The sequence below is a fragment of the Vulpes lagopus genome, chromosome 8, assembly GCF_018345385.1.
Source record: "Vulpes lagopus strain Blue_001 chromosome 8, ASM1834538v1, whole genome shotgun sequence".
Taxonomy (NCBI): domain Eukaryota; kingdom Metazoa; phylum Chordata; class Mammalia; order Carnivora; family Canidae; genus Vulpes; species Vulpes lagopus.
Genome location: NC_054831.1, coordinates 47717512 through 47741173, shown reverse-complemented (window position 1 = coordinate 47741173; position 23662 = coordinate 47717512). Strand labels below are relative to the sequence as shown.

Here is a 23662-nt window from a genome sequence, read left to right as displayed (position 1 = left end):
GTCCTCTGTGTGTGCCTTCTCCTCAGATATCTATATTAAAAAAACTTTTTTCACTGAATTTAGACCCCACCCAGTTATTCCAGGATGATCTCCGCATCTCAAGATCCTTAAACTATTTAAACCTACAAAAACTCTTAAAAATAAAAAAAAAGATAACATTCATAGGTTCCAGGACTTAAGACATGGACATACTCTTTTGGAGGCCACCCCTCAAGTATTTTACAAGCTCCTCATAATATGAAGTGTTGTGAGAGTTCTACATGAGTAGAGTCTACCAAGTTGAGACATTTGAAACTCAAAATCAATTTCTGTATACTAAGGACTATATTTACTCCGGTTGTTAGGCCAGTATGTTTAACCTAAAAGATGCTAATTATTCTTTTTGGAAAAAAAGAAGAGACTAATATTAGTGAAATGAAAAAATAGTGGAATTGGAAGTCAAAATACATTTTTTAAAATGTCTGTGTGTGCTAAGGACTAAAAAGATACACAATAAACTGTAAATTGTAGTAATGGGAGGAGAATGGGGAGAGAATAAAGAAGAAATTTTATATTCTCTCTTTGCATATATTTGTATTGAAATGCAGACAACAGCACACATGTCTTGTGTCCTAGCTTTTTTGGCTGCCACCCAGAGGAAACATCCCTTGACACCTTGGTTCTGGTGGCCAGCAGAGTTTGTGCTCATGGGTTCAAAGGGATTGTAGCAAACAAAAATATGGTTCTTAACTGGCTATCATGTCAGAGCCCAGGGCAGAGAGAGTAGACAGAAAACCATCTTCCAGTCCTCCCTGAAACAGGTATATTTGCACTTTAAAAGCTCTTGCTTGAGAATCTAGTTTCTAATCAGACTGCATCTAGGTGCTGATGGAGATCTTACCCCTTTGGAATGCTGACAGGTCTTGACACACCCTCAACTACTGGAAGCAACTAAGAAAAAAGTAGAATACTTAGATAATCACAAAGATTTGAGAGACAACTATAAGGTAGAGCAAAGTTGAATGATAAGATTCATCTCCTACATAAGGCCACAACTTCAAGAACATGAGAGGTGCCTGTTTTATCTAACGTATAAAAACCAACACACACAGGCAAGGAAAATGAAGAAACAGAGGAATGTGTTCCAAACACAAAATCAAGAAGAAAAGAGCATTTGAGAGGACTCAGATTAGTAACATCAAGAAGAAGAGTGGATGGAGCAGCGCAGCGACGGCAGCGGCAGCGGCGGCGGCGGTTGCGATTCGGAGCCGTTGAGACGCCTCTGCGGCAGCTGGTGGTGCAGGTGGCTTGCGTGGACGCGGGCAGAGGCGGCCGGCCCGCCACCGCAGCCTCCGCGCCCGCGGCCCCGGCAGGCGCGCCGGGACGCCCGGAGGCATCCTCCCCCCGCCGCCCCGGGCGCCTGGGCTCAGTCCGCCCCCTCGGCACCCCCTCACCGGGCCGCGCCGCACCTCCTCCCGGGCTGCAGACCCCCGGCCTCGCCCCCGAAACATGACTCGCGATTTCAAACCTGGAAGGTTACCCTCATTGGCCAGCTCGAGTAGATGAAGTTCCTGATGGAGCTGTAAAACCACCCACAAACAAACTACCCATTTTCTTTTTTGGAACTCATGAGACTGCTTTTTTAGGCCCAAAGGATATATTTCCTATATCCTATATATATGCCTATATTTCAACAGGCATCAACTAAACAATCAAATGCATCCATTAAAAATAAGGATATATTTCCTTACTCAGAAAACAAGGAAAAGTACGGCAAACCAAATAAACAAAAAGGCTTTAATGAAGGTTTATGGGAGATTGATAATAATCCGAAAGTGAAATTTTTAAGTCAACAGGCATCAACTAAACAATCAAATGCATCATCTGATGTTGAAGTTGAAGAAAAAGAAACAAGTGTTTCAAAGGAAGATACTGACCATGAAGAAAAAGCCAGCAATGAGGATGTGACTAAAGCAATGGACATAACCACTCCAAAAGCTGCTAGAAGAGGGAGAAAGAGAAAGGCAGAAAAACAAGTAGAAACTGAGGAGGCAGGAGTAGTGACAACAGCAACAGCATCTGTGAACCTAAAAGTGAGTCCTAAAAGAGGACGACCCGCAGCTACAGAAGTCAAGATCCCAAAACCAAGAGGCAGACCCAAAATGGTAAAACAGCCCTGTCCTTCAGAGACTGACATGGTAACTGAAGAAGACAAAAGTAAGAAAAAGGGGCAAGAAGAAAAACAACCTAAAAAGCAGCTTAAAAAGGATGAAGAGGGCCAGAAGGAAGAAGATAAGTCAAGAAAAGAGCCAGACAAAAAAAGAGGGGAAGAAATAAGTTGAATCCAAAAGAAAAAATTTACCTAAAACAGGGGTTACATCAACCTCTGATTCTGAAGAGGAAGGAGATGATCAAGAAAGTGAAAAGAAGAGAAAAGGTGGAAGGAACTTTCAGACTCCTCATAGAAGGAATATGCTGAAAGGCCAGCATGATAAAGAAGCAGCAGATAGAAAACACAAGCAAGACAAACAGATGGAAACTGAGCACATTAATCTAGTTACTGAAAAGAGAATACAAGTGGAGCAAACAAGAGAATGAAGATCTTGAGACAGACTCATTGGACTGAATTTCCCCCTCCCCCCGCCCTTGATGGAAGAATGTTTCAGATTCTAAATTGAGGACTTCATTAATGGCATTATTACTGTGTTATGATTGTTAAAAAAAAAAATTTTCCTGTAAGGTACACACTACGTACCAAGGTCGGCCATCATTCCTGTTAAAAGTTTTTTACCAAGCTTAAAATGAAGCTTTGTGTTTGAAAGTTAGAAGATGGTTGTACATTATTTCATTTAGAAAATATAAAAATTCATTTTGTTTTGAAGCTAGGTGTTAAACTGCAATAGCTCTTATACCCCAGAGAATGGGGCAGTTGTGCCCTTCCCTTGACATTCCTTTGTTGTTTAATTCTTTAGAATTCTTAATAACTGTGTTTTTTAATCCTGAGAGATTAAACAGTAGACTTGTTAAGAAAACAAAAATGAAACTGTAACCAAAATTTTAAAATAAAGTTTAAAAAAAAAAAAAAAGAAGAGTGGATGGAAGTCCTAACCAGAGCAATTAAGCAAGGAAAAAGAAAATAAGGCATTCAAATCAGAAAGGAATTAGTAAAAATGTCACTATTTGCATATGACATATTATAAAATGAAAACTCTAAAGACTCAACCAAAAAATTGTTACAACTAACAAATTCAGTGAAGTTTCAGGATATAAAATCAACATACAATAATAAAATCTGTAGATCCATATGGGTCTACACCAAAATAAAAAGCTTTTACGCACTGAAGGAAACCAGCAACAAAATGAAAAGGCAACCTACTAAATGAAAGAAGATATTCACAAATTACATATCCAGTAAGAGGCTGGTATTCAAAATATATAAAGAACTCATATAACTCAATGGCCAAAAAAAAAAAAAAAAGCAAATAATCTGATTTTTTTTTAATGGGCAGAGATCCTGACTAGATACTTTGCCAAAGAAGACATATAAATGGCCAACAGACACATGAAAAGATGCTCAACATTACTAATAATCAGAGAAATGCAAGTTAAAACTACAATGAGATATCACCTCACACAGGCAGAATAACTAGAATCAAAAAGATAGAAAATAATTAGTATTAGCAAGGATGTGGAGAGAAAGGAACCCTCATGCCCTGTTGGTGGGAATGTAAATTGGTGCAGGACTGTGGAAAACAGTATGGAGTTTCCTCGAAAAATTAAAAATAGAAATACCATACAAGCCAATAATATCATTACTGGAGATTTACCCAAAGAAATGAAAACACCAATTCAAAAATATATACGTACCCTTAGGTGTACTGTAGCATTATTTAAAATAGTCAAGACACGGAAGCAATTCAAGTGTCCATTGATAGGCCAATGGATAAAAAAGTGATATAAATAGACAATGGAAAATTACTCAGTTGTAAAAAAGGAGGAGATGTTGACATTTGCAAAAACATGGATGGACCTAGAAGGTATTATGCTAAGTAAAATAAGTCAGATGGGGAAGGACAAATGCCATATTTTATTCATATGGGGAATCTAAAAACAAAACAAACAAATACACAAAAAAGCAAAAACAGCCAATTGCCAGAGGGAAGATGGAGGGGATAGACAACATGGATGAATGAGAGTGGGAGAGACAGGCTTCTAGTTATGGAATGAGTAAGTCAAGGGGAGAAATGGTACAGTACAGGGAATATAGTCAATGGTATTGTAATAACACTGTATGATAACAGATGGTGGCTATACTTGTGAGCATAGCATAATGTACAGACTTGTCTTGTCACTATGTTGTGCACCTGAAACTAATGTGACACTTATATCAGAACTATCTATCACTTAAAAACAAAAACAAAACAAAACAAAATTCTTCCCAGGACTCTGAGTTATGATCATTTAGAATTTACAAAGAGCGAAGATGTTTATCATTTTTTTTACAGCATTTCTCTGTTCTTTTAAAACATTTGAAGCATTACCTAAATACAAAAATGTCTGATGGAAAAATATCCTATGACAATTTAAAATACCTTCTGGAACACAGACTGAATCTGATGCGCTAAAGTTTGAAATAGATGAATCTGGTGATGTTCCTTTTTCTTTTATTCCAATGACAGTCTTTGTGGTTACATATGTTTTCTCAACTTGTGCTCTAAGCAAACATTCCTTTTCACAGTTACTTCTCCAAAAAGAATCCATTAAAAGCTTTTACACAATAAAGATCCAGTCTACATCTTAACTTGTATAAATCAGAGTTTCATAAATGCACATGGCAAATCTTATCAACAAATAAATGTTGATGGCCAAGGAAGAAATGTGGGTTTTTGGAAGAAAATTTAAAACTGAGGCTATCGATGTCTTATATGGACATCAAGGGCCCCTGATGTGTTTTATTTTTTTCTTAATAATAGATGTTTATCCTTGTTTCAGTTCATTGCCAGAATTTTTTGCAACTAACCAGTAAATTAGGAGCCAGCTTATTTCCCCAGAGATATGATTACATTAGTCACTCACTAAATCTTGAATTAATTTTGTTCCACAGTTTTCTAAAGAATTCATTAGAAAATCTCTGGATCTAGGGAAGTTAGTCACAGGGCCTAAAGGAATTTACCTTCGGTGAACCAAAAGGGAAAAAAAATGGAGAGCAGCAATATGCTGAATAAATATTTTTAAAAGTTTTCCCAAATCTTAACATACATCAATCTATGAAACACTGAATATTTCTACTACAAAGTAAATAATCCAAACCTACATGTATAGCCTCTCATTCAGTATAGCATCTGCAGCATCTTGCTCTGATAGTCTGTAAATCTAAAGATCTGATGTAAATCAGGGATTTACTTGAAGCAGTTGAGCTCTAGGTCCAGCAGCCATTAAGGTGATTCTTTTTTTTTTTTTTTTAATTAACTTTTATTGGTGTTTAATTTACCAACATACAGAAGGGTGATTCTTCAACAAGGAACAGTTCAGTAGCACAAACCTGAACTCATGCTCTGAAGTGTTGCTGACAAATCTCTTAGGCTGCTGGGAATAATGTCTTTTGAGTAAGGAAGGAAAATATAGCTCTCAATACACGTTGAATTCACCCTTTTCTCTCATGGCATCTGAAACAAAGTGAGGAGATAAGTAGAGCCAAGTTGTTGAATATTCATTAGCTCTATGCCTGCCAGCCCTTTCAATAGCACACGCCAGGTTACTTATTTCAGAGAGCACACACATAGGCAGGAAAAGTATAGGAGAGCAATTGTTAGGCTTTATTTACACCACAGAAATATACCATCCACACCCCCAAAACCAGTACCATGAAATCCACCTAGCTCCACACATGGAGTAGGTAGGATTCAGAATCAGTTCACCCACTGCATTCCCAAATCAATTTTTTATCACATACTTTTTATTTTTTTTTAAATTTTTTTTATTTATTTATGATAGTCACAGAGAGAGAGAGAGAGAGAGAGAGAGGCAGAGATACAGGCAGAGGGAGAAGCAGGCTCCATGCACCGGGAGCCTGACGTGGGATTCGATCCCGGGTCTCCAGGATCGCGCCCTGGGCCAAAGGCAGGCGCCAAACCGCTGCGCCACCCAGGGATCCCTATCACATACTTTTTAAAAATAGAATTTCAATATGGCCTTAGAAAGAAGATACTATTTACTTCCTACATTTAACTGCCCAGAAATATACTCCATATACATGATATTAACAAAACTTTGTTTCATAAATAAACAACACTAATCCTGTCCACAGTTTGTGTATTTGTAAGCAGTAAGTTTAGAACTGAAAGATGTCATGGGATATAACAGAGATATTAAAATTAGTAAGTCAAAGCAATTTATCAAAATACTTGATGCAAAAAAAAAACAAAAAAACAAAATACTTGATGCATTCTTAAATAAGTCATGTTATTAATTAGCAAAGAAGAGTCAGTGGAATTCAAAAAAATACTTGTAACTTTGAGTCTTCTTTTCATCAACGTACTTTAGAGGTGAGAAGTTTATTTTAACTGAGGTCTGATCCTCCTAGAACTTGTTTAATTTCTTTCCAGCCATGACAAATGACAATCAAAATCTATACCCTGAGAATTAACTGTTAGTTTTCACTGGAATAGAAAACTCTTACAAAATAAAGAGTGTTACAGTGAATAAAGCATATTCCAGCTGGCCTTAGCAACCTTAAGAACCCAGAACAGCTGTGTGAACTCCTTCATAAATTTGCCTGCTTTGGTGAAAGGGAAGGTTACAGATGACAACAAACAATGCTGGAGGCTGGTGTGGCCAAAGGAATTCTACTCCCTGCACGAAACACTAAGGCCCAGATGTTCAATTGCCCAATAAACCATCACCTCTCATTTATTCCACATAGTTTTTATAAAAACTTTGCTGGAACAGTCTATACTCACCTTGAAAGCAGATACCACAAAAAAAAAAAAAAAGAATATATGGATCTTTTCAAGATTGATCCTTTTCAAGATTTGGGAGTTTGAAAACTCAGGGCATTTTCCTTTAAAAAGCAAAATCATCCTTGTATTTATGCTATGGAATAACACATTCAGATACTTAGGAGATAAGTAAAATACTAGGAGCCTGAAGTTTTTTCCATAGAAAAAGATAAAGTCTTTTAATAGCCTAATTTTTGCTTTTCTTATATCTTTTCAAGCATTCTGTTTACAATGAGTTCCCCCAAAAATTACTTATCTGAGCAAGCCATCTGAATTCCATTAGGGGGCCAGCCTCAAAAAGATCAGTCCTGATATCAGCTAGTTGCTACAAAAGAAAAGGAATAAAATTCGCCTTGACCCGAGAGTCATATATACATTATAATATTAAGTTGAACACTGCAAAAGATTAAAAAGTATAACATTGAAGTGTAAAGATCAACATTACATTTACATAACATATTATGTGATATATAGGCTACTAGATCAGTTTTTAATCTTTTCACATGTATACATTACAGGACACTTAACAGAGAAATAAATGCCAGACAAATAAAACTTCCATTACTGGTGTTTGCAGAACTATAAACTAAAATTCATTATCAAAAGGCTGTTTTTCTGGATGCCTGGGTGGCTCAGTGGTTGAACATCTGCCTTTGGCTCACCATGTGATCCCGGTCCAGGGATCGAGTCCCATATCAAGTTCTACATCAGGCTCCCTGCGAGTAGTCTGCTTCTCCCTCTGCTTGTGTCTCTCCCTTCTCTCTGTGTCTCTCATGAATAAATAAATGAAATCTTTAAAAAAAAAAAAAAGGCTGTTTTTCATCCTGCATAGTATGTATCTGTTGATGATTTACTTATTAATCAGATTTAGTCTTTTCTATATCAACATCAGATTCACACCAGCCAAAAGCCTCAGTGAACATTTTTCTTAATACTCTTTACCAAGACTATACTTTCAGGGATCATTTCTATAGTTTGTTAATACTCCTTACCAAGAATTTGAAAATTATAACATCATCCACCCCCCCATTCCTATTTTCATAAATAAAGTTTTATTGGGGGGAGCCTGGGTGGCTCAGTAGGTTAAGTATCATACTCTTGGTTTCAGCTCAGTTTCTGATCTCAGGGTCCTGGGATCTCATTGCGCTCCCTGCTCAGCAGGGAGTCTGCTTGTCTCCCTCTTCCTCTGCTCTTCCCTCTGCATATATTCTCTCTCTCTAAAATAAAGAACTAAATCTTTTAAAAAATGTTTTATTGGAACACAAACATCCCTGTTTATTTACATATTTTTATGGCTGCTTTTGAGTAGAATTTAATGTGTAACAGAACTAATGTAATATTGTGTGTCAGCTACCCTTTTTTTTTAAGATTTTATTTATTTATTCATGAGACACACAGAGAGGAGAGAGAGAGAGGCAGAGACACAGGCAGGGGGAGAAGCAGGCTCCATGCAGAGAACCTGACATGGGACTCGATCCCAGGTCTACAGGATCAGGCCCTGGGCTGAAGGCAGCGCTAAACCGCTGAGCCACCGCAGCCACCGGGGCTGCCCCAGCTACCTTTTAATTAAAAAAATTTTTTTAATTGGGGCGCCTTGGGTGGCACAGTTAGTTAAGCTTCAGATTCTTGGTTTCAACTCAGTTTGTGATCTCAGGGTCATAAGACAGAGTCCCGTGTAGGACTCTACTCAGCACAGTCTGTTTAGATTCTCTCTCTCGGGCAGCGCAGGTGGCTCAGAGGTTTAGCGCCGCCTTCAGCCCCGGGCGTGATCCTGGAGACCTGGGATCGAGTTCCACAACAGGCTCCCTGCGTGGAGCCTGCTTCTCCCTCTGCCTGTGTCTCTACTTCTCTCTCTCATTCTCTCTCTCTCTCTCTCTCTCTCTGTGTGTGTGTGTCTCATGAATAAATAAAATCTTTAAAAAAAAATTCTCTCATCCTCTGCTCCTCCCCACTGCATTTGTTCTCTCTCTCTCTCAAATAAATAAATACTTTTTAAAAAATTAATTAAAAGAAAGTAAGAAAAAAAGTTGCAAGAGACATTGTATGGTCCACAAGCCTAAACTATTTAATATTTGGCACTTTAACAAAAAGTTTGCCTGACATTGTTCTATACTCCATCTACTTTTATTTACTTCCCCAATTTACTCTCATTTCCTACTAAAGTACATATTTCAACATCTTACTTATTATAAACCTTCATGAACATTTAATATACTTTTAGTAATAGGCTTGGGAAAGATTTTTAGTAGACTTCAGTTCTTTCCAAGAAAATAGGAGTTGTTGTTAGCTTTCATACATAAGCCTTGCACTTCATCTTCTGCTTGTTTTACATTTACTCAAGTTGTATTTTCCAAATGTAACCACTTATGATTGTGCAGGTTGTTCGCTTCACAAGGGGACCCAGCAAAGGGGATGAGCTGAGGCTAGATGCAGCCTGTGTGCCACCTAACAAGCCATAATCCTTGACATAAGACCATATCCCCACAGAGGAAAGGGCATCTTTATTCAATTACATGAAGGTCTCTTGCTTGCCAGCTTTGCACTCACATCACATGGTTGCTTGTGTCCATGGATGAAAAGGTATTATCTGGTCTAACAGAGCCCTACGTTCCTCCAATGTCTTTCAACAGATCTCTGATAGGAACACAGGAAATTCAGGTGAAATTCCCAAGTAATATCTGTATGTTCAAACTTCTGCATAAGTTAGTTCTGGGACTACACCCAAATCATCAGCAATTGATAGTGATGAAATAGGGGGCAGAAGTTGAGAGAAAAGATAAAGATAGGTTGATAAACATAATGTATATATCAGTTATGTTGGTGGTGTGAGAAGGTTCTTAATAAGAGGAAAATAAGGCAAGAGGCTTGAACTTGTATAAATCACTTACATCCTGGCTCAATCTCTCTGTGGAATTTATAAATTTCTAGGATTATTTTCTGAAAAGAAAAACTGAGAAAAAGAAAGAAATTCATTAACTTCTTAAGCAGGGCAGGGATATAGTGGTGGAAAGAAATGATCCAGGAGAGAAGATACTGAAAAGGTAGATAAAATAATGGTTAAAAGGAGTAAGAGAAGTTCTCATGAAAAATTAAAATTATGAAAAGTCAAAGATGAGAATTAAAAGGAACAGGAAAGTTAGACAAGAAAAGAAGGGCCTGGGAAAGGGGTGTAAAAAGAGGTTTTTGAGTCACAGAGAAAAGAAAAATGAGAACAACCACAACTGCAGCATTAACCTTCCAGTCAGGAAGTGTCTAAGAAATCATTGATCTTTTCTATGGTAAGAGAGAATAACTACATTTAACATGGTGAGCATTTCATAATGTATATAACTGTCAAATCACTATCTTGTACACCTGAAACTAATATAATATTCTATGTCAACTATATTTCAATTTAAAAACAAAGAAATAGGAGGCGGGGCAAGATGGTGAAGAATAGGGTCCCCAAGTCACCTGTCCTTACCTAGATAACTTTCAAATCATCCTGAAAACCCATGAATTGTCTGATATTTAAAGAGAGAACAGCTGGAATCCTACAGTGAGAAGAGTTTGCACTTCTATCAAGGTAGGAAGATGGAAAAAAATAAATAAATAAAAAAGCATCCAATGGGGAGGGGCCCCCCGAGGAGCCGGGCTAAGGCCGCCCGGGAGCACCCCCAGGACAGGAAAGCCCCGCCCCAGAGAGGCAGGAGCTTTACCAACCTTCACAGATGGAAAGGCGCTCCCAGGGAGCTGGGGCAGGATCCCAGGAGGGGCAGGGATGCCCTCAGGCTCCCAGGGGCACTAACAAAGGACCTGCGCCCGGGGAGAGCCCGCCACACTCCGCGGCCGGGCTGGACCTGGGAGCAGCTCGGGCAGCAGGTCAGGCAGCGGCTCCGCGCAGAGGAGACTGAGCGGCTGCGGGAGTGCGATTCCAGTGGCGCGGACCCCAGAGCCCAAGACGCCAGGGGACACAGCCCAACATCCGGCGCTCCCCCCCCCCTCACAGGTGGAGGCCGGGAGGACACAGGGCAGCGAGGACGCTCCTGCTGCCGGGCGGCCCTGAGCTGTGCAGATCCTCACCCCCGACCCCGGAGCATCCAGGCCCCTGAGGACTGGGAGCTGCAACAGTTACTGCCGGAGCTGACTCCAGAGCTGGAGGGCTGGTGGCAGCCACTGTTGTTATTGCTCCTGGCATCACCCTGTACCTGGGACTCAGCAGGGGCCTCACAGGATAAATAGCTCCCACTGAGCTGTGTACCTGGCAGGGGCTGGGCAGCTCCCCCAGATGCACACACCTGAGAATCAGCACAGCAGGCCCCTCCCCCAGAAGACCAGCTAGAAGGACAGGGGAAAAGCAAGTTATCGACCAAGAAGTGCTGGAAAGTTCCAAGAAAAGTCGAGGGGCAGTATATAGAATCAAAGGATACTCCCCCTTGTTTTTTGTTTTCTGTTTGTCCCCCCGCTGTGGGCGACCACTAGCTAGCTGGAGTAACTGAACCAAACCAGGCCCAGACTTACGTCCCTCATTCACTCAAAAGGCTCGAGAGCCTAAAGGGTGAATAGTTGGTAGACGCTTGAGAAAGGGCTTGAGCAATGGTTCTCAGGGCTCGCTTGTACATGATCGCCCACATAACACAATAGATAAAACTTATTCTGACCTGGTCATAAATGTAAATAAGGGTCTGTCTGTCCTTGCTGGTCTGTTTACCATACCTAATACTCCTTTGAAGTATGCACATCTGGAGCAACAAGCTTACCTATTTACCAAGGTCTTCTGGCACCCGTGAGTCTGTCTTGCATGCTGAGAAAGGGGAACTTTGGAGGGTTTCACAAACCTGCTAAAAATAAACACCTTCTTGGCTTTGTTTTGCTCATGCTATAAAATGTTGTAAAACCTTGAATAAAGCTGGCACTGCTTGGACATCATCCACTGTGTCCCTCCTGTCCCCATATCTTTACTTCTATTTTATTTTCCTCATCCCTTTATCCTCAGGACCCTGATCGTGTTGCTGCAGCACACGTGCAACATCCCCTCTCTTCTTTTTTTCTCTCTTTTTCTCCTTTTTCCAGTACAACTTGTTTTTGGCCACTCTGCACTGGGAAAAAATGACTAGAAGGAAAAACTCATCTCAAAAGAAAGAATCAGAAACAGTCCTCAATCCCACAGAGTTATAAAATTTGGATTACAATTAAATGTCAGAAAACCAATTCAGAAGCACAATTATAAAGCTACTGGTGGCTCTAGAGAAAAGCATTAAGGATTCAAGAGACTTCATGACTGCAGATTTAGATTTAATCAGGCAGAAATTAAAAATCAATTAAAGGAGATGCAATCCAAACTGGAGGTCATAACGACAAGGGTTAACGAAGTAGAAGAACGAGTGAGTGACATAGAAGATAAACTGATGGCAAGGAAGGAAACTGAGGAAAAAAGAGAAAAACAAAAGATCATGAGGATAGGTTAAGGGAAATAAATGACAGCCTCAGAAGGAAAAATCTACGTTTAATTGGAGTTCCCGAGGGCGCCAAAAGGGCCAGAGGGCCAGAGTGTGTATTTGAACAAATCATAACTGAGAACTTCCCTAACTTGGGAAGGGAAACAGGCATTCAGATCCAGGAGACAGAGAAATCCCCCCCAAAAAAAAATCAATAAAAACCACTCAACACCTCGACATTTAATAGTGAAACTTGCAAATTCGAAAGATAAAGAGAAGATCCTTAAAGCAGCAAGGGACGAGAAATCCCAAACTTTTATGGGGAGAAGCATTAGGGTAACAGCAGACCTCTCCACAGAGACCTGGCAGCCCAGAAAGGCCTGGCAGGATATATTCAGGGTCCTAAATGAGAAGAACATGCAGCCAAGAATACTTTATCCAGCAAGGCTCTCATTCAGAATAGAAGGGGAGATAAAGAGCTTCCAAGATAAGCAGAAACTGGAAGAATATGTGACCACCAAACCAGCTCTGCAAGAAATATTAAGGGGGACTCTGTAAAAGACAGAGGAAGTCCAAGGAAACAATCCACAAAAACAGGGACTGAATAGGTATCATGATGACACTAAATTCATATCTTTCAATAGTTAACTCTGAACGTGAATGGGCTTAATGACCCCATCAAAAGGTGCAGGGTTTCAGACTGGATAAAAAAGCAAGACCCATCTATTTGCTGTCTACAAGAGACTCATTTTAGACATAAGGACACCTACAGCCTGAAAATAAAAGGTTGTAGAACGATTTACCATTCAAATGGTCCTCAAAAGAAAGCAGGGGTAGCCATCCTTATATCAGATAAATTAAAGTTTATCCCAAAGACTGTAGTAAGAGATGAAGAGGGACACTATATCATACTTAAAGGATCTATCCAACAAGAGGACCTAACAATCATGAATATTTATGCACCAAATGTGGGAACTGCCAAGTATATCAATTAATAACCAAAGTTAAGACATATTAGATAATAATACGCTTATACTTGGTGACTTGAAAGTAGTGCTTTCTACTATTGACAGATTTTCTTAGCCCAACATCTCCAAAGAAATAAGAACTTTAAATGATACACTGGACCAGATGGATTTCACAGATATTTTCAAAACTTTACATCCAAATACAACTGAATACACATTCTCCTCAAGTGCACATGGAACTTTCTCCAGAATAGACCATATACTGGGTCACAAATCAGGTCTTAACCAATACCAAAAGATTGGGATCATCCCCTACATATTTTCAGACCATAATGCTTTTTGAAATTAGAACTAAACTACAAGAAGAAGTTTGGAAGGGTTTCAAATACGCGGAGGTTAAGGACCATCCTGCTAAAAGATGAAAAGGTCAACCAGGAAATTAGGGAAGAATTAAAAATATTCATGGAAATTAATGAGAATGAAGATACAACCATTCAAAATCTTTGGCATATAGCAAAAGCAGTCCTGAGGGGGGAAATACATCCCAATACAAGCCTCAAAAAATTGGAAATAACTCAAATACACAAGCTAACCTTGCACCAAAGGAACTGGAGAAAGAACAGCAAATAAAACCTACACCAAGCATAAGAGAGTTAATAAATATTCGAGCAGAACTCAATGAAATAGGGACCAGAAGAACTGTAGAACAGAGGAAATAAACCAGGAGTTGGTTCTCTGAAAGAATTAATAAGATAAATAAACCATTAGCCAGCCTTATTAAAAAGAAGAGAGAAAAGACTCAAATTAATAAAATCATGAATGAGAAAGGAGAGATCACCACCAACACCAAGGAAATAAAAACGATATTAAAAACATATTATGGGTAGCTTTACACCAATAAATTAGACAATCTAGAAGAAATGGACGCATATCTGGAAAACCACAAACTACCAAAACTGGAACAGGAAGAAATAGAAAACCTGAACAAACCAATAACCAGGGAGGAAATTGAAGCAGTCATCAAAAACCTCCCAAGACACAAAAGTCCAGGGCCAGATGGCTTCCAGGGGAATTCTATCAAACGTTTAAAGAAGTAACCATACCTATTCTACTAAAGCTGTTTGGAAAGATAGAAAGAGATGGAATACTTCCAAACTCATTCTATAAGGCCAGCATCACCTAAATCCAAAACCAGACAAAGACCCCACCAAAAAGGAGAATTATATAGATCAATATCCCTGATGAACATGGATGCAGAAATTCTCAACAAGGTACTAGCCAATAGGACCCAACAATACATTAAGAAGATTATTCACCATGACCAAGTGGGATTTATCCCCAGGATGCAAGGCTGGTTCAACACTTGTAAAGCAAACAATGTGATATCAGCAAGAGACAAACCAAGAACCATATGATCCTCTCAATAGATGGAGAGAAAGCATTTGACAAAATACAGCATCCATTCCTGATCAAAACTCTTCAGGGTGTAGGGATAGAGGGAACATTCCTCAACATCTTAAAAGCCATTTACGAAAAGCCCACAGCAAATATCATTCTCAATGGGGAAACACTGGGAGCCTTTCCCCTAAGATTAGGAACAGGACAGGGATGTCCACTCTCACCACCGCTATTCAACATAGTACTGGAAGTCCTCGCCTCAGCAATCAGACAACAAAAAGAAATAAAAGGCATTCAAATTGGCAAAGAAGAAGTCAAACTCTCCCTCTTCACAGATGACATGATACTGTACATAGAAAACCCAAAAGACTCCACCCCAAGATTGCTAGAACTCATATAGCAATTCAGCAGTGTGGCAGGATACAAAATCAATGCCCAGAGGTCAGTGGCATTTCTATACACTAACAATGAGACCGAAGAAAGAGAAATTAAGGAGTCAATCCCATGTACAATTGCACCCAAAAGCATAAGATACCTAGGAATAAACCCAACCAAAGAGGTTAAGGATCTATACCCTAAAAACTACAGAACACTTCTGAAAGAAATTGAGGAAGACACAAAGAGATGGAAAAATATTCCATGCTCATGGATTGGCAGAATTAATATTGTGAAAATGTCAATGTTACCCAGGGCAATTTACACATTCAATGCATTCCCTATCAAAATACCATGGACTTTCTTCAGAGAGTTGGAACAAATCATCTTAAGATTTGTGTGGAATCATAAAAGACCCCGAAAAGCCAGGGGAATTTTAAAAAAGAAAACCATATCTGGGAGCATCACAATGCCAGATTTCAGGTTGTACTACAAATCTGTGATCATCAAGACAATGTAGTACTGGCACAAAAACGACACATAGATCAATGGAACTGAATAGAGAACCCAGTAGTGGACCCTCAACTTTATGGTCAACTAATATTCGACAAAGCAGGAAAGACTATCCACTGGAAAAAAGACAGTCTCTTCAATAAATGGTGCTGGGAAAATTGGACAGCCACATGCAGAAGAATGAAACTAGACCATTCTCTTACACCATACACAAAGATAAACTCAAAATGGATGAAAGATCTAAATGTGAGACAAGAATCCATCAAAATCCTAGAGGAGAACACAGGCAACACCCTTTTTAAACTTGGCCACAGCAACTTCTTGCAAGATACATCCATGAAGGCAAGAGAAACAAAATCAAAAATGAATTATTGGGACTTCATCAAGATTAAAAGCTTCTGCACAGCAAAAGAAACAGTCAAGAAAACTAAAAGACAACCAGAATGGGAGAAGATATTTGCAAATGACATATCAGATAAAGAGCTAGTATCCAAGATCTATAAAGAACTTATTAAACTCAACAGCAAAGAAACAAACAATCCAATCATGAAATGGGCAAAAGACATGGACAGAAATTTCACATGGAAGACATAGACATGGCCAACAAGCACATGAGAAAATGCTCCACATCACTTGCCCTCAGGGAAGTACAAATCAAAACCACAATGAGATACCACCTCACACCAGTGAGAATGGTGAAAATTAACAAGACAGGAAACAACCCATGTTGGAGAGGATGTGGAGAAAGGGGAACCCTCTTGCACTCTTGGTGGAAATGTGAACTGGTACAGCCACTCTGGAAAACTGTGTGGAGGTTCCTCAAAGAATTAAAAATAGAACTACCCTATGACCCAGCAATTGCACTGCTGGGGATTTACCCCAAAGATACAGACGCAGTGAAAAAACAAGACACCTGCACCCCAATGTTTATAGTAGCTATGTCCACCATAGCCACACTATGGAAGGAGCCTCGGTGTCCATCAAAAGATGAATGGATAAAGAAGATGTAGTATATGTATACAATGGAATATTAGTTAGCCATTAGAAATGACAAATACCCACTATTTGCTTAGACGTGTAGGGACCTGTAGGGTATTGTGCTGAGTGAAATAAGTCAATCGGAAAATGACAAACATTATATGGTCTCATTCATTTGGGGAATATAAAAATTAGTGAAAGGGAATAAAGGGAAAGGAGAGAAAATGAGTGAAAATATCAGTGAGGGTGACAGAACATTGGAGACACCTAACTGGGAAATGAACAAGGGGTAGTGGAAGGGGAAGGGGAAGGGGGGTTGGGGTGATGGGCACTGAGGGGGGCACTTGGTGGGATGAGCACTGGGTGTTATGCTATATGTTGGCAAATTGAACTCCAAAAAAAAAAGAAAGAGGAAATGTCTTTTCTTAAAAATGGAAAAAAAAAAGCACAAAGAAATCATTGACTTATTTGTCTTAATACAATGTGCAATTACTTCCTAAATAAAATGCATGACATCAGAGCTGAAAGGACCTGTGCAGAGGTCAGTGTTAAAGGTTTTAAAAATTAAATATTTAACATTTCATAATAGGGGATGAAAATACAGTATAAAGTATAAAATTAAATTTGAATTTTATATTTTTCTCAAGAAGTCTTTTATATTACACATTTGGATTGTTTATTCCACCTACCTCTCTTAAAATAAATATAATTCTGAGTTTTCAAATTGTTATATTGAATTTACTAAAAGGTTTTGAAAAACTACTCTTGGCTAAGGACATTACAACATAAAACATTTTACCAAAATAATGAATTCGCCCTCAGCAACTCTAAAGTAAACGCTACAAAATGGTTATCCGAGTTACATACTTCAGTTTGAGGTCAAGACATGAATTATTATCAAGACTTAAAGTGACTAATGAATTAGCTGACTATTCTAAACCCCATGTTCATAGAAATGTTAATGATAAAAAAAAACAGTGAAACCAAATATACGCAATCACATTCAGAATGTGTATGGAAAAAAAAAATCCTTTCTTTAACCTGTTCCTATATTTTGCAAGGTTTGAAGTAAACCTCTCCTAAAGAAACCACCTTTCCACTATGAGAGATCTACTCCAGCTATGTTATCTCACCACTGAAATCACACTTTATTATATATAACATGACCTAAATAGAGTGATGGCACCTGAAAACCAGTATCGGCACAGTATCACACCCCAAAAAAGTAGATAATATTTTTGTTTTGTTTTTGTGTTAGTTTTCTTTTGCCATTCAACAACTTACCACAAATTTGGCAGTTTAAACAATACCTCCTAATTTGCTCATAATTCTGTAGTTCACAGGTCTAGAATGGTGTGACTGGATCCTCTACTCAGAGTATCACAAGGCAGAAATCAAGATGTCAGCTGAATTGAGTTTCTATCTAGAGGCTCTGGAAAAACAATCTACTTCCAAATTCATTCTAATTGTTGGCAAAATTTAGTTACAGTAGATCTTGCGAATGAGGTCTCTATTTTCTTGTTGGTTTCAACCAGGGCATTCTCAGCTCCTGAAGGCCTCCCACTGCTCCCTTCTAAGGGGCCCTTTCTATGACAGCATTTGCTTCTTCAAGGCCAGCTGGGGTGTGTCTCTGCTGCTTTGAAACTCTGACATCCCCTTCTGCAACTGAATGGAGAAACCTCTCTGCTCTTAGAGGACTTAACTGATTAGGCTAAACCCACTAAAGATAATCTTTGTTTTGCCATACAGTGGCATCACAGAAAAGGTTTCCTCATCACATTCACAAGTTCTACTCACACCCCTAGGGGAGAGGATTATATAAGGGCAAGGGTCATTGAAAGTAATCTTAGTGTAGGGTGTTGGTGCCTGAGTTGGTTAAGGAGAGAGAGCATCCACAAAGGGAGAGGGACAGCAGTGGCAATGGGATATTGGTTACATGCAGTCTCCAAGTAAATATGTTAAGATAATGGAAGCCAGATTTCTCACTGTCAGAAAAGGGAAAAACAAAAAAGAAAAGAGAGAAAACTACAACAAACTCCATGCTGTTAGATTTGAGTATATTATGTGAAGTCAGTTTCCAAAAACAGATATAGAAGTGTGAGTGTGTGCATATGTGTGTGTGTGTGTGTGTGTGTGTGTGTGTGATATCACTTCTGTGATATTCCTGCAAGAGATGCATAACCTCAACTTAATCATGAGAAATCAACAGACAAACCCAATTGGAGGGACATTCTACAAAATAACTGGCCAGCTCTTCAAAAGAGTCAAGGTCATGAAAAACAAAGACAGTCTGAGGAAGTATTCTTAACAAGATGACTAAAAAGACCTATTAGATGCAACATGTGATTCTATACGGGATTCTTTTGTTATAAAAAAATATTATTGAGAAAACCGAAAAATAATGAGTCTAAGGATTAAATGGTATGAATAAGTCAATGTTAGTTTCTAGAATTTGGTCATAGTGTGCTTATATAAAAGAAACACCCTTATTTGAAAGAAATGCACATATTCTGGAGTGCTGGGGCATCATATTGGAAACTTATTTTTAAATGGATCAGGAGAAAAAAGGTTTTTGTACCGTATTTGCAACTGCTATGAAAATGTGAATTATATAAAAATTTTAAGTGAATTGTAAAAATTTTTTAAATTAGAGAAAAATTATAAGAAAATATTTAAATAATTTTTAAGTCATAAAAATTTTGACTCCAAAATTTCACTTCTGATAGGAAATGATTCATTTAAGGAAATGATTAAAAATATATGCCTACCTCCAATAGCCCTAGCACAACTATTCACCATTCAGCTTTTAGCTTAAGGTTATTTTCTTAGTAAAGTCTCCCCTGATCTTACCAACCCAGATATGAAGCTCTTGGACACAAAGTTCTTGGACAATCTCATAGTAATTTGTGGCTTTTATCACAGTATATAAGTACATATTTATGTAAACATTTGATTAATGACTTCTTTCCTCTGAAGCCCAGGACCAGCCCACCATTGTATCCTCAGTACCTAGCACATAGCAGATATTCAACAAATACAATATAATGTAAATGGATGAATAAATTTATATTATGTAAATTATTATATAACTAAGAAAGAAAGAGAGAAAAGAAAGGATTTAAGAAGGAAGGAAGAGAGAGAGAGTGAAAGAAAGAAAGAATCTTAGTCCATTCATGATGCTGTAACAAAATACCATAAACTACATAGCTTATGAACAACAAACATCTATCCTTATAGTTCTAGGGACCAGGAGGTGCAAGATCATGGAGCTGGCAGATCTGGCGTCTAAGGATGACTCATTTCCTAGATGGCTGTCTTTTTACTATAACCTCTTATTATCGAAAAGGAACAAGGGAGCTTTATTGGGCCTCTTTCAATAAAAGCATTAGTCCCATTCTTGAGGATCCCCCCATATGATGTAATCACCTCCCAAAGACCCCTACCCTCTAATACCATCATCTTGGGGGTTAAAATTTCAACACAGGAATTTTGGGGGAACACAAACATTCTATCTAGAAGGATAGCTAAATAATAAGCAATGTGCGGGCTTTAAGTTCATAAGCATAGCTGTCACTCAGCTCTATCCTTGGAACCTAAACTTAAAAAGACCTGTTGGTTGGAGAAGGTAAAGAACTAAGAACTGAACAATAAACACATTTGATAGCATAAAAACCATCTGAAGATAAAGCAACACCTGCCTTTACTTCTTGAGAGGAAGCAATATAATGAATAAATAGGGCAATGGTTTTAACCAGGGATGGATGGATGGATGGATACATACATACATACATACATACATAGACAGATAGATAAAAAGAAAGACAGATAGACAGATCAACTGATTCATTACAAACCTCTTTGGAATTTGATAAAAATGCAAATACCTGAAAGAAACTTATGGTATTGGTGATTCAATGGGTGAATCTGAGAATCCATTAATTTTGATGACTGTTCTGGTCAAAGATAATATAAGGTAGAGAAATTCTATCTCTGCTGAAGCTGCTGAACCAGACCTCTGACTCTACGGAGAAAGAACCATAAACAATAAGAAACAGCTGCTCCCTACATAACACATTGGAGCCTAAAATAATTTGCTCTAAAACCCTCTAACAGATATTAACACAAAAGGACAAAGGATCTTTCATTCCCAATCCCTTATTCCACCATAAATCATCACAGCTTGAGGGCTTTGGGGCCACCACTTATGGGAAAAACTAGGTTCTGGAGCACCTTCTGTCTGGAGTGAACAAGTCATCAACAAGTCAGTAGGGTTTGAGCAGCAGCCCAGCAGCTACCATGCCATGCCAAGGACAGACCAAAGCACCCAATAGAGCAGCATAAGGTCATGAAATATTGTCAAGCACCTGGAGAGTCATAGGAACTCTTCAGAGAACTGCCATGGGACTTGAATGCCTCTGCTGAGCAATTAAGGGCAAGAGCCACAGTGATCCATGATAATTGTGTTCCACAAAAAAAAAAAAAAAAAAAAAAAATCTATAAAATGTTTCTGCAAAGAAAATCCATAATTTTATTTCTATTCCATATATAAGAAAGCAAGTTTTATTTATTTATTTTTTATGGTAGATGGTAGAAATCAAGTTTTAAAGCTATTTTATAGCTTTAAAGAGAGTGAGAGAGTGCATGAGCAGGGGGAGGAGCATAAAGAGAGAGAGAGAGAATCTCAAGCAGACTCTGAGCTAAGCATAGAGTCCCTCTCAGGGCTTGATCTCATGACCCTGAGATCATGACCTGAGCCAAAATCAAGAGTCAGACACTCAACCGACTAAGCCACCCAGGTGTCCCAGGAAATAAAAGTTTTTAAAACCAGTGCATCAGTCACATTGAGAATACATCTTTGCACTAAGATCATGCAAAAAATATCTCCTCTCCTTTTTGTCAAAGATACTCTTTACCTGGACAATAAGTGAGACTTGAATTAAAAGACTTCTCTTAAAATGATAAATGAGTTAAATAACACATCTGACAAGATTTTCTTAGTTAAAAGCAAAATAACCATGTGACGCATTGGACTGAATAATTCAAAGAGAAAATACTTTATGTTATATTTATTCTCCATTTCAATTTGAGCTATAAATCTGATGCAAGTTGTCCACAACCCATGTACTTTGGTTTTGTTTGTTTTTTATAAAGCACTAACATCTTTCATTTCTCTAACATTTCAGAATATAGTTCAAATAAAATAAAAGAGGATATTTAAAGCATTGATGTATGGGGATATTTCTATTTGTCTTCCTCACTTTACGATTCCCAGACCCACCAATTTAGCCCCATTTCAACACAATCTTACTTCCCTCCAGATAATCCCTATCTCTGTCCTCACTTTCAAAACTACACTTCTCAAAAGCATTGTGCACATACTTTTCTTCATTTTCTCACCCTTCGTTTACTCTTCAACCACTCCAATCTGGCTTCCAATCTCACCAAAACCATCCTCCCTAAGATTATCATCTTCATCACCAACAGGTATCATGCTTCTGAAACATTTAACACTGCTAACCCCCTTGCTTCTTTTACTGTACTCTTTTACTTCTCTGGCCACTCTTTTTCTAGCTCGGTTCCAGACCTCTCTTTATCTACCAACCTTTAAATGTTGTATTTTCTCAAATCTTAGTAATGGGTCCCCTTCTCCTCCCACCCTATACCAGTGAGTGCCCACTAAGATGCCTCAGAAGCTAACATAATACAATAAAGCAGACCAAAAAAAATCTCTCCAGTGAAGGGAAAATATACATCTACAGTGGAAACTGAGCTTAAATAATATACATTATTCACATGCAGTAATATAACTTTAACTACTATATAAACATCAACCCTCAATTACTTATCTCTAGTGTAGACTTCTTTTTGAACTCCAAGTACATATGTTCAAATGCCTACCCAACATTTTTCTTTGGATATCTTGAGAGGGTTTCACATTCATCATGTCCAAGGCAGAATTTATGATCTCCCAACCTAGTTCTCCTTGGAGAGAAGATTCATTTTATAAATTAGTATCATTTTATAAATGACATCATATGGCTACTAAAAACTAGGTGTCAGGTATAGTTGAGCATCATTCACTCAATTGTTAACATATTTTTAGAGTATTCAAAGTGTATTTCTTCAGATTATGGTATATATGAATGTGAGTACAGATATAAATATAAATTTGAGCTTTGTGTGTATGTTTGTGTACATAGTTTTTATATCACTTTATATATATGTGAAATATATACATAAATGTGTGTGTATCAGTATTATACTACTACTGCTGCCAGAATATATTAAAGAATTATGTTAGAAAAATATTGTTAAGACTTGGACTCAAATGGCTGTGGCTTATATGACAGCCATATTGAGGAAGATTTTCACTCAATATAAAGCAAATTGTCTTGCCTGCAGGACGATCTAGTTGATGCTGTGATGCCCCAGGTCCCCCCTTGAGGAAGAAAAGACTTGTTCCACTAATTACAGAAAATGAATTTCAGCTTTTTATCTTCTGTGAGGATTGCCTCAACTGAACCAAACTGCCTTGCTAAAAATCCAATGACTGGTCAATAATGGGGCATAAAGGCCCAGCACTTTAGCACAACTTATGACAACTCAGACAGGCCACCGCAACCCTTAGCTCACTGTGGGTTCAGCAGGAGCTTTCACTGAGACTACACGAGAGCTGGACTTCTCCCTCTGCCCAATCCTGCCTCCTTTCCTCTCTTCCTCAGGTGATGATGCCAAGGGCACTTCCCAATAAATGCTCAGCACCCTCATTTCCCTCTTTCAGTCTGCCTCCAGACAACTCAACCTGGGAAACTTGCCAAATATGGAATGGCCTGCATCCTAAATATTATGCGCCCATTGCTGGAAATGCCCAAAGAGGGAACAATGATTTTTAAATGTTAAAGATAATATGCATATATGGATGTCCTCTAATATTCTTTTCAGATGGTTTTATGCTTCTAAGTTTTAGACATTGGGAATCATATAATTAATATACTTTATGTGCTGAGTACTTTATACATGTTATCTATTCAAGCCT

The 23662-nt window shown here is 38.4% G+C and overlaps 1 long non-coding RNA gene and 2 pseudogenes across 1 annotated transcript in view; 2 read left to right on the top strand and 1 right to left on the bottom strand.

Moving 5' to 3' along the window:
* Positions 1-1488: 1488 nt before the first annotated feature.
* Positions 1489-2577, top strand: LOC121497711 (annotated as a pseudogene).
* A 5343-nt stretch (positions 2578-7920) lies between these two features.
* Positions 7921-8052, top strand: LOC121498417 (annotated as a pseudogene).
* Positions 8053-22523: 14471 nt separating this feature from the next.
* LOC121497150 overlaps positions 22524-23662 on the bottom strand; it is a 79863-nt gene continuing 78724 nt past the window's right edge. Inside the window, exon 4 of the long non-coding RNA XR_005989413.1 lies at positions 22524-22608. This is a non-coding gene — a long non-coding RNA (uncharacterized LOC121497150). The remainder of the gene's footprint in view (positions 22609-23662) is intronic.